General features: G+C 38.2%; 1 long non-coding RNA gene across 1 annotated transcript in view; it reads left to right on the top strand.

The window, feature by feature from the left end:
- The window catches only part of LOC130598870 (uncharacterized), a 52,669-nt gene extending 36,820 nt beyond the window's left edge, over window positions 1-15,849 (top strand). Inside the window, exon 3 of the long non-coding RNA XR_008972104.1 lies at window positions 13,351-15,849. This is a non-coding gene — a long non-coding RNA (uncharacterized LOC130598870). The remainder of the gene's footprint in view (window positions 1-13,350) is intronic.
- The last annotated feature ends 319 nt before the right edge of the window (window positions 15,850-16,168 follow it).

The following is a 16,168-nucleotide window of genomic DNA, read 5'->3' as shown; positions in this document are numbered from 1 at the left end:
GGTTAAATCCTACAACCTTTAGTGAATAGTCATGCATATTCATGAAAATAATCCCAAGAAACTCAATAAGAGTGTTTCTGTGGATCGGGATTATTCCTAGGAGTGCAGATTAGTTTAATACGGCCCCAGAAGAACCTCCAGTTGATAATGCTGGAGTGCTTCCTCTCATAGGACCTGGCATTTAGAGCTGAGTTTGGAAAGCAGTAAATCAAAAATCAAAGTTCAAACTTTTAACTGCACGTTTCCAAATGCAGAATCCATCAAAATAACAGGAAGTATTTCAAATGAATTACAATACCCAAGCTGTCAAAAGTGGTCTTCAGCTGTAGTTTTGTTTGGGTTTCTTCTCTTGGATGTTTAGGATCTGCAGCAATCAGTTCTATAAAAATTACCATCTTCAGGGCAAGCACCCTGAATTTTAAACTAAATAGGCAAAACGTTGTAAAGTACAAGAGTTTTCAAAGGAAAGAAATTGGTGATTGGATTTGTAACAATAATTTGCACATTTAACTTGGAAACCAGCTTTTTCTTCCAGATGAGGGAGAACCAGAAGTAGCCAGAGCATTCAGCAAAGGTAACTGTAGAAGCTTTCAAAGCTGTTTTGATAACATACTGTTTACCACAAACATTATTTTCCCATAATCATAAACCCCATATTTTCAATATTCAGACAAATTTCCTACAGGGTTTTTGACCTCCATAGTTAACTTAGGCAAAATCCCTACTGCCTTTAAATGTACTGCTCAAAATGAAATCACTTTCTGTCTGGGGGGGGGGGGGGGAAGGAGGGTTGAGTTTTATATAGCTTTTGTTTGTATATATTACATATAGTGAAAGATTGACATAGAGAGACAGGTTCTTCTCATTATCTAGAAATGAGACTTGGAGGAAATGAAAAATCAGAAGAGATTCAAATGTAGGGGAAGCTCTATAGGACTGCAGCATTCAACCAGATAATTCCAGTTGGGCAGCTATTTTTTTTTAAGTGAATAGTTATACTAAATGGCAGTTGAAAAATCATTTTCAGGGAAGATATTTTCTTATATTATATTCTAGGAAGTTAGACTCGTAATAGCCAAAGTACTACGCAGTCTGCAGCTAAATATAAAACAAAGTAAGCTCAGTTATCTAATAGAGATACAAATACAAGTATTGGGGAAATCTAGTTAGAGCAAGAGTTGGGTGTTTTGTATCTTAATAGATAGAAGAAAAAGCTGAAGTGGGACTATTTTATACTTTAGCCAAAATGCCAGGTAAATATTTTTTTCCTTCTGCCAGATTTGTTTCCTAACAGTAATAAAAAAGATTTAAATTATCCAATATATCCAAAGAGTAATAATACCTAAGAATTACCAAATTCATATGGTAAAAGTTAGGAGACAATTGGATTTGAAATTCCCGAGGACTGATCCTGCTCTCTGGAAATTAGTGAGAAAACTCCCTTTGGCTTCAAAGGGAACTGAATTTCATGTCAGCTTATTTAGATAGAATTTATTAACTCTTCAGTATTCTGCTACAGAATAAAACTTCACTGTTGCTTTAAAAGCAAAGTAGCAAAAATTGTAGATTTAAAATCTAAGCAAAAAGGAGTAGCAAATACTGTAAAAAAAGCATTTAGGTGGTTGCTATTATTAGTCTATCAGCTGATAATTTGATAAAAAGAATTCCGTCTTATTTATCTACTGGTTTACAGTGGTTTGTAGGACTTAAATGTTTTACATTCTCCATTAATATATATAGGATCTGAAACAAATAAAGCCCGCCCTTACAGAATAAAGGCAGAAATAGGTTTTAGCAATTAGAACAATTAGATCTGGCTGCTGTATCTAAAACTTGGTTACTTCAGCACTGACATTTTCATATGAGCAATAGAAAATAAAGCAGAGAGATCTTTGCATCAAGAAAGAACTTCTTTTAATAAAACATACAAATTGGTCTTTCAGACATTAAAAATACCTTTATTTGTGAGTTTAAATTTGTTGTTTAGTAAATACATTGTTTAAATAGACAATCTTTGTTTGGTAGGATTAAAACTTAACAATTTGTACAAGGAGAAAATACTTTGCTAAGGGCAGACAATAAATAGAAGTCAGTTTGAGGTTCATCATTCTTCAATAGATTACTATAGTTCATACTAATTTATATGATTTAGAATCTAAAATAGTAGAATCATTGCTCATCTTTACTGAATATATTTCTGTGAAGAAGTTATGCTTTTTCCTCTTTTGCAGAAATTGCTATTGACTTTTCTACAGAAAAGCAGAAGAAAAAAGGCAGTGAATTCAATCAGAATTCACAAATTCTCTGGAAGCATATTTATTTATTTTGTAATTATTAATAAGAATTTATTGGAACAGTTTTGTAAAGTTAATTTCTGGAAAAAACCTTTCTGAAAGTGATAAAATTATCTTAGAACTGACTGCAGCTGGAATACAGCCCTCTTTCAAACTGAATACAGTACAGAGTAATTACCAACACATGTGGATGTAGACACAGTTACAATTATTAGGAACATTAATTTGCATTGTTCAGTCTTTGTGGGGGGTTTCTTCTCTCTGAAGGCTTTTGAGCAGTTATCAATGAAAAGAAAAGGGAGACTTAAAAAAAAATCAAGTTTCAAACCTTCCTTAAAGCCCTAAAACGTTTCCAAACCTTTCAATGTGGTTCGATAGATTTTTGCCAATTGTGTATAGGTTATTTATAAATCTTCTTACGATAAGAGATTTCTATTTATAGCTAGTTCATCTCTCATTAAACTGATGGAGCAGACAGGGTTACATCATACTTGTTTGTAAGTTGAACTGAGACTTATTTAACAGAACAATGAGCTACAGAAATGTTCTACATGAAGTTTTATCCAAATGAAAGCATTTGGAATAACTGATATATAGGAACAGTCCAATATTGATCATGTGTTTGGAAGCTATATCTTTTCAGTTTCTCCTTAATATTCTTGGAGGTTTTATTTCCTTTGATGGCTTCTAGTATAAGAAACACAATATTCCTGTTGTTTTAGTAATTCATAATAATGAATATATACTGATTTTACTTCGACATCCAAAGAAATTATTGACAAGAGGAGACAGACAGCAAATTTGCACAAGTAACTTCATGCAACTGAAGTTTTAAAGTCCTTGAAGTAAAGGATAGAGTTTAAAAGAACAAAGGGAAACAAACAAAACCCCTCTGTTTGAATAAAAATGTTTCTAAGTGTTTACTGCAATTTTTTTAAGAGGGGAAAACAGCTTTCTTGCTTTGGTAATGCATTGTAATGCAAAGCATGCTGTTAAAACTCATGATGAGGGTTCTATCACTTAGCAGAACTTTGCTTTTCAAAAGACTGGTCAACTCCTTAAATTTAACTGTAACTACAATAAATAAATGCAGTTTTCATTATCTAAATAAACTTAAGGATTTACCTTGGAAAAGAATAACTGCATGTATCTGATTGGTAGAGACTTGAACACCAGAAAAGTGATTTTTTTCCAAGGGAAAAAATTATTTCCACATAACTTTTAAATCAGTGGGCATCTGCTTCTGGCCATCTTAGTGCTATAATCAGTACAATAAACTAGGCTTTACAAACTAAATCAAAGGTAGGTACAGTGTGATCTGAAGTGGGAACAAGCTCAGAGTCAGTTCCATGTAGTGGCAGCACATAAATGCAAATGTCAGGAACAAAGTTCAACTTCTTTGATTACAATTTCCACTGAAATACTACCTTAAATTTGAGTTTGCTAATTGTACCATCTTCTGTGAAATCACGTGCTTTTAAAAGATATAGGAGTAAGCTTAAATATGATGATTATTAAATATTTCATTAATTAGGAAGTGATCTCTGTAAGCCATAATGTGAGCCCAAGATGGAAGACAGTATTTATCTATTTAGTAATATACTTAATTTATCAATGAACAGCTTTAGAGGTGAATTGTATATTCTCCAGAATAAATTCACAAATGCATTCCTCTCTTAGCTTTTTTTGTCCTCCTGTCACACAAATTAGGTATTGGTTTGGCTCTCTAGAAACAATGCCAGAATTGCTGAAAGGGTCAAGCATATTCTCAGTTTGTTTTAAATCCCCCCCAAAGTTTCCCAAGATCTATATATTTCCCATTAAAATAAGGCAGATGTGGAAGAGGATTCAATGTAATCCATTCATTGAAAAATTCCTAATGATGAAGATTCAGCTATAAATTATTATTACAGTAAATCAGTATTATCTAATTTGATAGGAATTTCTTCTGTAGGACAGCACAAATATAAGACCAAGTCCTGCAGTCAAAACTCCTACTGATGATAGTATAAGATTAGGCAAGACAGATGCTGCAGGATCTGGAATGCAGAATCCTCATTTGTGGCTGTAATCTTATAACCAAAGAAATATCCATATTAAAGTTTCAAGTTTTAATACTTCATTTTCTACTACAGCTATCTAGATTTCATTTCTATTTACTAATACTACTACTTTTGTCACAGTTTTCATTGTTAATGTATTTTAAACAAGAAGTCTCAATTGCTCGGTCTCCGGTCTCTAAAAATCCATCCTGTCAGGATGAGAATTAATTAATATAGCTTTAATTAACTTTAAGTTTTCCCTTTCCTTTTTTCTCTTTGGTTAATTTGAGAAAGGGGAAAAAATAGGACTCAGTTTAGTATAATTTCCCAACTCACATCAATTCCTGTATTTCTGTGGGACTAATTCACGGGGTGGTAATGACATGCTGCTACTAACATGCATTTTTTAACCTAAAATATACTATTAATTAAATTTATTTCACTGAAAAAATATCCATTTAATTGGCCTCAATATTTTTCAAAATTTGCAAATTGTGGTTTTAGTTCTTAACTGCTAGTTTTAATGGACATTATACCTAAGGTATAGAATGCTATTTATAAAAGCAAACCTTGTGCCTTTAAGATTCAAAGCAACCATTCAAACCATCTTCACCACTCTTCTGCTACAATAATGCAGCAAATCTGTGTTTTGTGGCATAGGGATATGAGATGGCACTATGTGCATAAGGGCATCTAATGGGAAATGAAAGGAAAGCAGACAGAATACAAGGATATCTGATTTAAGTGGGTTGATACCAAACTTCTTTGTAAATCACTGAACTGAGGATAGAAAATTTCAATTCATATAAAACCATAGGTGTGAAGATGTGAAATTATATAGACTGTGATCTATGTAAATCCAGCCAAAAGCTTGGCAGTGATCACTGGGCTCCCGTGGTAGCAGTGACTACTTGTGCTGCAGTCTGACTCCACGTAGGAATGGAGTTTGGAGTTGAGATGTCGATGAGTCGGAGGTACCACCTAAGCTTCGTAGCTGGAGACAGGCCTGCCTACCCTCAGAGCTTGGATAGGGACTGTTCCAGGTCTGGATATCCAACTGCATTTGCTCAGTCCTCCAGAAATTCTGGATTAGGCCTGGTTTTGTCAAAATTATTGGGCTACATTTTAGTGCACTTGGTTTCAATCAGGTTGTGTTTGTCAGTGTATTTCTGTATCTGATATTCTATATTTAGGGGTTGGACTTTGTGATTATTCTATCTGCTTGCTTAAGTGAAACTGAAGTTTTAGGACTAGAAAGCTACTATTTCTAATTTTTTTTATGCTATTATATAGAATAGACTCAATATATAATAGATAATATATCATTTACCTGCTGGTGCATTTATTCCTTACCCATATGAGATGGAAGGTAACACGAAGCTAAAAGCTGTTAATGGCCACCTTAAACTAACAACTGGTAAAAAGTAGGTGGATGCTGATATAATAATGTGCCATCTCTGGGGGCTCCACATGTGCTTCATTTTCCTAATTTAATGAAATTCAAGAATTTTTCCCAAATATAAGGTCATTCTCTGGAATTCCAGAGCTCACTAGTTACACACAGATGCGCAGCAGTGCGGTTATGGGTCGTGTTCTTCAACTGCGTGGTATGTAAGTGGTATGTAAGTTCTGAAGGGGGGAAAAAACTTAGCTAGGCTGTGTCAATTAACAGTGTGCTCCCCATGTTTAGTTAATGTGAGACGTGTAACGGAGCGAAGTTTGAATTAATCTGCTTGAACCTCCTCTTTTGGCTTTATAGCCAGATAACTGGATCCCTTCACAAAAACACAGTGAGAATGTCTTTAACACCATTATTGAGAGACACATAAAACCTGAGCAGAAATATCTCACCTAAACCTATATGAAGTGGCCACTTAATACTGCTTTGAGCAGCAATATGTACTTGGACCCACAACCACTGCTTACAGATAGGTCTGTAGTTAGTTGATTATGTGCGGATAAATATCAGGCCCAAAGTTTTCTTCTTCTGTGCCTTTGCTTGATTCCTGACTATTTGAGCTACGTTGGGGCTGCTGGAGAAGACAAGGTTGCTATTAGCCATGGCTGAAAATCATACACTGTTTAGACAAATAATATGAATATCTTAATGAAATGTTCAACCATTAACATTGAGGGGCTGCAAAATCATGCAGGACAGCAAGAACTGTCCATGGGAAAGACTGAGAGGGCCTCATTCATAACAATCTGTAGGATCATGGTGTAATTTTTAGAAAGCACTTGAATTTTATCTATTTATTTATTTATTTGGTGGGAAAAGATCCAAGTCACACCCAGAGTATTTCTGAAACCAGGACACTTCACTGCCTTATCAAAGTCTATTAGATTTTGTTTAATACCATTTAAGTTGTTACGTCACGCTCAGCACTGCACTATTGGGAAGCCCCTCACTTGTTCAGTGCTCACAAGTGTGCTTTGCTATTAGAGAATGGCCAAATTTGGAGTCTGGGAAAGGGATAGCTGGACCATATGTCCAAGTTTAGCTGGACACAGCTTGTTTACGACCCATGAATATGCATGCTTGAGGACTAGAGACAGTATGGTTTCAGATGGTCCTCTGGGGGATAAAAACGGATGCTCTGGTCATCCTCTAAACCATCCAGTAGATGGTTTCTGACCTTCATTATGATACAAAGCAAAAGTTTCTAGCCAACTTTTTTGACCAGAAGGTGCTATTTATTATGCTAACTTGTTAAGAGACCAGGAGGAATAAGGGGTATTTCATCTTTTGCAAGCAGTTGAATTTAATATGGTGAGTTGAATGTATGCCATTTGCCTAGGTGCCCTGGGATGTCAAATAAAACGTAGCAACAGGTAAAATATATTATTGTCAAGTTTGAGTAGAAGAAATGGCAAACCATCTTCCCCAGGCTACAGCTGGGGAAGGACCTTGGGAGCGTACAAAACTGGCCCAAGCATAAGGAAATAGGAGGTCTCCTGTTTCATAGCTGAAGCCCTTCAAAAAGGCAGAGGGAAACAGAGCAAGCTCATCAGCTGTCTCCTTCCAAGCCAATGAAATGACAAGTACCAAGGTCACGATACATTTTGAGACAATTGGAGTCTACAGGAATTTAGACATGCCGAGCACTTCTTCCAAGTGAGATGAGTGGCGTGTAGTTCCTTCCTATTCTTTCACTAATAACTCATTCAGAAGGACTAAAGCCTTTGGACTATGAGGATCATGCCCTGCTTTTTAATTGTTGATGGGTACCAAATATATGGCAAAAAGGTGGTCAGTGAATGAAGCATTATTAATTGATCAAGTCTGATAAATCTTCTATCAGTCAGCTCATCACCAGGAAAATTCCATGTTTCTTTTTTATCTCATAGGGATCAAGTGCTCAGTATGTGTGGTGTGGTTCCTTTCCCGTTAGCAGGCAGTATATGTACTTCTTTTCTTGCCATCTACTATATGCAGTGTCATTATGTCCATTAGTGCAGTATTTATCAAACCTTCTGAATCAGTGACATCCTTTTGATTCATCTCTCTTCCTGTTATTGTCTTGACTCCTTCCCTTGGTTGATGATAAAGACTAAGGCTGTAATCGCTGCCTGAAAACAAACTCATTTTTCCAGGGAGACTGGACTTGGTGCCAGCAAGCCAACGTAGTGAGCAGCCTAGTGACTACCTGCGGTCCTTGCAAAACCTTCTCAGTCCTCTGCTGTCAGAAACTAAGCTATGCTGACAAACTCAGTTTTTTCTGGCACTAGGAATATCGTTGTGTCCTTTTGTAAGCCTTAGTTTGAGAAACGCTTCCTTAGCAGAGGTGAAGTTCCCATCTAGCGATGAATTCCCTATCAGCACAGTTCTGGAAAGGGACAGAAACCAGGTTTGCTGAGCCTGGATGCAGCAAAAGTCTGTTGATATAGGCAGATGACCTACATAATTCCATGACAGTGCAAAGTCCATATGATCATCTGACTTACAGCCATCTTCCTCTCATGCTCCTCTTCAAACAAACTTGATAAGGAAAATGGGCAATAGAAAAAGGTTTTGATGTTGGTATAGTTGCTTTAAATTTAAGGAAAATGAAAGCATCTCTTTCCCTATGTTGATTGTATATGTTTTCATGTCTCTTGATCTTGGTCTTTAGTTAGAAGTTGGAGATGATTGTACTGGAAATTATGGGGTTGTGTTACACTGGTTGTTTAAAATAGGGACAGATGACGTTTCTAATACCTGTGTTGTAATACTCACGGTATGTCTGTCGACCCCCTTGCACAAACAGCAAGATGCTGTTGGCTCATGGGCACAAGCAGGGGTTCCTCAGTGCCATTGGGATGCTCTGCATGGATCCCCATCCCCAGCAGCTAGCCTGGCTGTTGCTGGACTCCTCTTGGGCTCTCCTATGTGAATGCCCCTTTGAGTTAGGATCAGGACATTGCTTTAGAGGCCAGGAAAAGGTCAAGACAACTAAAGTCTGGTGTATGTGAGACTGAACTAGGGTGAAAAAGAAGTGCAAAATCAGTGATCCTAGGCTGTGCTCCCTACCTGTCAGAGGCCCTGGTTGACCTGCTCACATCTCTGTTCCTCAGTTTAACCTGTCATGACATTTGCTCTCTGTTACAATCACTGTTAATAATGTGACTATTACGCAGTACCGGGGTTGTGCCTGGTGCCTTCCAAATCAAACACACTAACAAATATTTGTTAGTAGTTGCCCCTCTCCTTGGTTCCAGATGGGAAAAGGAGAGAGGAGCAGGCTACCCCTGTGATAAGCTCTCCTGCTGCAGCAGGACATGTCAGGAGAGGGCTGCAGACCATTAGGAACCCCAAGGAGACACCACAGAGCCCTTCAAGCCTGCTGGCGTGGCTGGGCAAGGCACCTGATGGGGAGTTCCTTTCTCTGCAATTCAGCAATTAGTATGACATGAAGTACTTTTGAAAGAACACCAACTCTCTTTCCATTGTCTTTCCCGTGTCACTGCCTTCTGCCCCTCTGCCACAGGCATTTTGAAGGGTTCATTGATAGTACTTGCTAAGAAGCCTTAATATCAGAAGATAAAAGACAAATAGCAGTCACACAGCTAAAATTATCTGTTCAGTTTAAGTAACATAAAAATGTAGAGTAAATATTTATGGAAAAGCCAGGTAAAATACAGGACAGAATGCTCCACAAGGAAGCCATTCCTACAAGTGCATCAGGAGCAACATCTAAGAGCAAAGCTAAGGTATGAAACACGTCCTTTAGAGGAACCACGCTGAAACATGCCTTTGTATGTCTCTTTCTCTCACTGGTAACGATACACCAGTATTAATTGATGGATTTTTACTGATTTCACCAGTGTCTGCTTAAGCTGAGCTTCATTATCTTAAAGAAATTGATACAATTCAGGGTCTTTGCTCTAAAAAATAACACAGGGAAAGCCTGTGGTAGCCAAGTCTTTCTCTCAGGACTCTTTATCACAGAGGGAGATGCAGCCCTAGCTGAAAGCCTGACGCAAAGTCTGTGTGATAGCAGACTCCCATCAAACCACTGGATCAACAGCTCCATTGCACGTTAGGAAATTAGGGACAAACTGGTCTTAGGCATTACAGTTGGGAAGGAGTGAATTTGGGCACTTGTGAGGAATGTGGCTGCACTGGGACGTAGAGGTAGCACGCTGTGTGTCTGTGAAAGTCTGTGTTGTGACCATGCCTCCTGGTAAATGGGGTTTTCTGTGACACACTTGATCATAGTGCTCTGTCTTTGTATGGCACTGAAGCATGTCAAGGTGCGGATGATCCAGGTGAGTAAATAACCCCACTGAACACACGGGGTGTATTTGTACGCTTAAAATTAAGTGTATGTATAAGTTTCATGTTGAATTGGCCTTGGAAAGATAAAAGATGTCTTCTGGGGAAAGGAGAGGAGAGGTGGAGGTTGAGAAGGAAGGTGTAGAGAAATCCTTTGGGAGAGTGGTTACTCTTGTGTGTAGTGGCATCCAGGACAAGAGAAAATGGGAGCATGTGCTGCACAGGCTGTGGAAACCACCCGGGTCTGGATGTATGATGGGATAACATAAGTCAAACATATAGTACCACAGCCTACTCAGACAGAAAAATGCAATGCGTGTCTGTGAAGCGGATGGGTACATGGTCACAATGCAATTCCCCATTTTTATTCATGTTTCATATGGTGAAATAAAACAGTAGGGTAAACAAAGCAGAGACAGAAGGATTCTTACAGGAGTTGCATATGTAAGCTTTTAAGATTTAAATTCTGGTGTGCAAACAGGACAGTAATTTCTATAAGCAGTTGGTGACAGTTTCTGTGTGTGCTTGTGGGATAGAATCTCTAGGCAAGAAGCTGGAAAAGTGAATGGTGTGCGGGGCTCCCATAAACCCCTAAGTCTTTCCATTAAGTCTCAATGTCTCAGAAACCCTTATGTCTACAAAGACAGAAGCTGCAGTGCTGTGGCAGCTAGAGAAAGGCGTCATTGTATGGATACGTGCCTGCCTGTGCACACGTGTGAGTTTATGGCTGTGCCATGTAGAGGGGAAGGTAATGCAGAGAGGGAAGGTAATACAGAGGGGGAAGATACAGGTTTTGATAGTATAAATGGCACCCTCTTTTTTTTTTTCCCCTGCTGTTGGCAGTTCTAATTCCTAAAACATTGTGGTTTATCCTGAAAAAAATGAGGGTTACACAAGTCTATGCTTTGGAAACTTTGATTAAACAAGGTCCTGGTGCAAGACAGTAACGGCTCTGTGTGGGTTGGAGTGTTTCATGGAGCTTGGGCTCGGCAGAAGGAGGAGAAATAGTTCTTTGCAGTCGGTAGCAGGGAGATACAGTTTTTCCCTCCCCATGCAAACCAAAATGGATAGATGCCCTCAAATTCCCCATGGCCTATGTCAAGAAGGGTATTTACCACTGATTTAAAAGCATACAGAGAGGTAAATGCAGCGGCTGCTTTTTTCCCCTGTGTTTGCATAGGATAATAATTGAAGGCAATCACTGTATGTTATAAGGAATATATTGGTCTGTATATGGCATTCTTTGGTGGCACATTCCAGACCTAGAGGCCTGATCCTGCTGTGGGTGAAGTTAATGGCACATTTCTTATTGATTTTAGGGAAGGAAGGAGCAGACCACAGCCTAACATGAGATAGGTGAAAGCTGCTCCTGCAGAAGGATGCTGCCCATTACATTTAGGCCCACAAACTATTTTTCCCTCGTGTCCTGGGCAAGAGATGGACATGAATTGTTCATGTTCTAAGCGTAATGAGGATTGTTTAAACATGTAAATGTCGTCTTTAACATTGCTGAAGTGAAAATGGAAAAGATTCTGCCAGTGCATGAAAGTGAAAGTGGCTGAGAACAAAAGTGAAACCAACAGGGCCACTTTCACTCCCCAGGCTGAGATGCAGAAAAGTCAATCCTAAACAGGTGATGCTGAACAGTAAATTTGAACTTTAAAGTTTGATTTTATTAGTGTAAAAAAGTGTTGCTATTGATGCAGATAAAGGTTTCCCCTAAGGCAGGCGCTTTCTCTTGATAGTATCACTTTAAAAAGCCAGAATCAGTTAAAAATGTTGATTTTTTTTTTTTTCTGTGTGATGTTAAGGGGCATCTCTACATGTTACCCCCTTTTCCTTTTTCATGCTTTGCATCAAGGGCTTGCAAGTCATTTACACTTAGTATGCTGGCAGGAGCATCTGCTAGAGCAGGACAGGGCTCACCTCGCTTTGCAAAAGTATTGGGGACTGCAATCAAGTTTCTAGAGAAGGGGGCAAAAAAGTATATTTTAAAATATATGAAAATGACTGTAAAATGTGTTTTAATCTATAAAGCACTAAAAAATGAGAGACTGTAGTGAATGGGAGAGAGAGACATTCGGTTCTCCCTGCCCGGTTTAATAGGATCAGCAGGAGACAAATGTATAGAAAAGTGGGCAAAGACCAAACAAAGCAACAGCAGAGGGTAAAAGAAAAAAGCATAGGGTGCCATGGAGAAGAGGGAGAATGGAGGGAAGAAATGGTTTAGATAAATTAACATTGTGCAAAAGTCTTCCTTGGTTCACATTTGTCAATGTCTGGGAAGCTGGGTGGAAAAATACACGTGTGGCAACAGTCCGCTAGGATCTAAGCGGCATGAGAAGGGTAAAATATGTGGAAGGAGAAGGGTAAAAGATGGAAGAAAAGATTCCACCCCTGGAACATGCTTTTTTGAGAAGGAAAAAAAAAGGAAAAGGCAGTTTAGTCACAAATACTACACCCTCCAGTGCTGAGGCTTTCTGACCATGGCTTACATTGGTGCTTATTAAATGACAAGCTGAAACAATGGGGTTTTTGGCATTGTGTTACACCATGAATTTGTACTCGTTATCTTAACTTTTTTCTCCTCTCATGCTTGTTGTAAAACATATCGAGGGGAAAAGGGTATAAAACCAGTGTAAAGGCAGTGATTTTAGCTGGCATCTTCCTCGCAGGTAAAGGGAGGAGGTAAAAGTCTCAAAACTACAGGCCCATGTAAATTCTGCAGCGTCACAAATAAGTACACAATCACACAAATCACAGAAAAATGGGTAAAACAAACACTATTCACCTGAGGAGTTGTTCAGCTTTTAAAACAGGGGAGGGAAAAGTTGCAGTGGGAAGGAATCTCTCAGGACTCTGTCTCTCATGTAAATGGCTTTAAAAAAGCCCCCAGAATTTGGATTTTAATACATGTAAAATCAATTGTAGTTTTTTCTTTTTTAATATAAGATCATGCTATTTGCAGATTAACTGTTGCTAATGAGATGGAGCATGCAGCAGCATACAGGCCTCTAAGACCTAAAAACCAGGTCTGGGGAATCTGGTACTTTGATTGACCAGGTATGGAGCTAATATTTGCCATGTGTACCTGACTTATCAAAAACAATTTTGAGGGCTCTAATTAGACAGTAATAGGAGTTTTAAAAGTGCTTTTCAGACCAAGTGGTACAAAGCCTTGTGAGGGCCAGATCATTTGTATGTGCAGAAATGGGTCTAAGCATATAGTAATTTTAATCTATTCTCTCTCATATTATAGGGAGCGTGGCACAGCCCCTGTTCTGGATAGCAGGACGTGGTCCAAGCGAAGCGAGCATCACTTCTCAGGTAAGGTGCTGGTTTTGATGGCTTTTAACATATAGAGAATATAACTTCTGTTTGGTTGAAATAATACCTGACCTTTAGGCTTTAGTGGTTTTGGAGTTTATTGTCATTTCAGACAAACCTAAATATTTTGGTTTTATTTTGAGAGAGGCGAGGAGGCAAAGTGTTGTGAGGGAGGCAAGTTAATGCCAAGTCCTTCTGAAGTCTGGATGGTTGCATGAGAACAGCAGTGCTGAGAGTGGTATACTGGGTTTTCCCATTAAAAGATGCAAATGATAGGATGTTATCGAAAGACAGATGTATTTGTGACCTGTGGTGTGTGTTTCAGTTCACTTCATATTAGAATAGCAAATAAATTGGAAGTGGATGCTGTGATTTGTGCTTGGTCAAAGACAGGGCCAGAAAATATCAGTTCTTTCTAATTGTACGTGGCTTTATTGTATTGACAAATATATTTGATGCGGTAGCAATTAAAAATAGTCTGGTTTGATTAAGTTGAATGAATGATAGTAGTTTTTAAAGCATGCTGGTTAATTAAGCAAGAGTCAGTAAATGGCATAAAGCTGTACCTAGGATGCTTTATGAGAAAATGCAATTCCTTGAGGTCAAATTAGTCAATAAGTGAAATTTTCTGACCAGGAAAGAGGCTGTATTTTGGAGGTATTTTATACTTTGTGTAAGCTTATTATACACCAATAGAGAGAGAAGCTGTGGTAAAGTGTTGGACTTGTTATTGTATTACGGTACATCACTTGTTCTTTCTGGTTTGAATTGTTGATTCAACTCGGATAATTTAGACGAGAGAGAAATGTAAATTCCATTTACCAAATGGGATATTTGTAGCATTGAAAAAAGAGAGAGATTCCAAAGGGTTAGAAGTCTCAAAAATCTAGAATGCTGTTCTGTGGCCTTTTAAAAAGGCAAAAATCTAAATAAGAATATTTTCACTGGCAAAATAATATACAATATCTAAAAGCAGCATAAACTGCTGTTAGAAGGGCTTTGAAATTAACAATACGTGAAGGCAGGTAGTTAGGATTTTGCAGTATTTTTCTTCCCCTATTCTTCCTCCTTTTTGGCAAGGAAAAGGGAAAGATTCCTTTTAAATACAAAAAGAATAAACAAGGTACAATTGGCACGAAACATCACGCGGGATATTTGGGGACAATTGTTTTCTTGTCAGCATTTTTGGGTTTCAAATGTAAGTGCTGTGAAGGAGTTCAGATCTCAAAAGTTGGTGGGGAGAAAAGGTTTCAGCATTTTTGTTCCTACCTGAGGATCCATTTTAGAAGCCCATTTCCCCTGTTTGCAAAATACATTTTTATTAGATCTTATGTATTTGGGTTAAGACTTACTTAAAATTACTTAATTAGGTTAGACTGAAATTCTAAGTGATTTAAAAAGCAGGATTATGGTAATATGACAAAACATAACACTATTTTCATTGAAATCCTGAAATAAAGCCCTTTTAACATGCCAATTTTAAAAATCTATAAATTTGGGGTGTTAAAATAGTACCAAAGAGAAAAAGGCCGAACTCAGACCGGAATGTATAATCCTGTACCAGTGAGCAGGGATTTTGGAGGTACGTCTGGGACAAGGGAGGAGGTCATTTACACCTTCAGTTTGGTTTTGAGCATTTCTCTTGTGCTCTCATCCTTTTTATGACTTTATTGGAGATATGTAAAATACTTCTAAAATGTTTGTGGTCGATTTGGAAAGGGAAAATGTAGAGAAAGAAGCAACAGTGTAGGTGCGCTAAGCTAGATGGGAATTGATGGTGTTTTCCCAGGGAATTTGGGGAAATAAACTAAAGGAAAAATTGCTACAGCGAGGAATAAATTCTAAATAATTGTATTTGTGCCGTTTGGAATAGCGTGGCTGTGAATTGTCTGGAAAAACCTCTTGTAAGTGCCTGAAAAACAATAGCACAGAAAAAGCCTTTCCAATTGTGTTTTCTCTAGCTAAAGCTCTTGGCTTGTAGGCTGATTTAAGGGACCAGGTATTAAAAAATAAGCTTATAAAAAATAAGAGCCGTAGATATGCTTTTCTTTTTGATACTTTGGCTTTTTTTTTTTAAACAGGAAAACGTATTCTGTGTTTCTTTCCCCTGTGTTGTTTATGGTCTGAAATAAAGAATGAATTTGCAGTGATTTATTTGTTTTTTAAAGATCAGTTATTTGTATGGAAAAAAAATGTGGCATTAGGTTTGTTTTCCTCGTATTTTAATTTTGGAGGAATAGCAGAATGTTTCCGGATATTTGCATTTGTCACAAGAGGTTGGAGCAGAAGCCAGATTTCTGTGTAGTCTGTCAGGCAGTTACACGTCTGAGCATGTTACAGTTTGTAGCACTACAAATTAGAGCCATTTGACTTGTATTTGCTGCACGAGGCTTTCATTAAAAGCATGTATATCCCAAATGAAATGGATGTAGAGGGGGTGAGCTGTGTGTGTGTGCAGGGGCTGTTTTGGGGTGCAGATGCTGTGCTGCGGAGGGATGGGCAAGGGAGACCCAGTGGGTTTTACTCTGAGGTGCTGCTTCTGTATTAAGTTGTGCTATGTGCCCCCATCCCTCACTTATTTACAAATGGATCCTGACGCTCTGGGTGGGTTTTCAGTCCGTTGTGTTAGTTGTATGTACACCCTTTGCTACTTACACTAAGACAGGGGCTGTAGGAGTGCTGTGTGTTCAGTCAGACGTACGCTGAGCCCCTACGGGAAGGGTGTTTGGGCAGGAGGACAGAATACGAGA

Source organism: Pezoporus wallicus, unplaced genomic scaffold (genome assembly GCF_028554395.1).
Source record: "Pezoporus wallicus isolate ANWC-B61680 ecotype Strahan unplaced genomic scaffold, APGP_CSIRO_Pwel_v1 contig_6382, whole genome shotgun sequence".
Classification (NCBI taxonomy): Eukaryota; Metazoa; Chordata; class Aves; order Psittaciformes; family Psittacidae; genus Pezoporus; species Pezoporus wallicus.
Note: the sequence above shows the minus strand (reverse complement) of the source record. Positions and strands in the feature narration are given on the sequence as shown.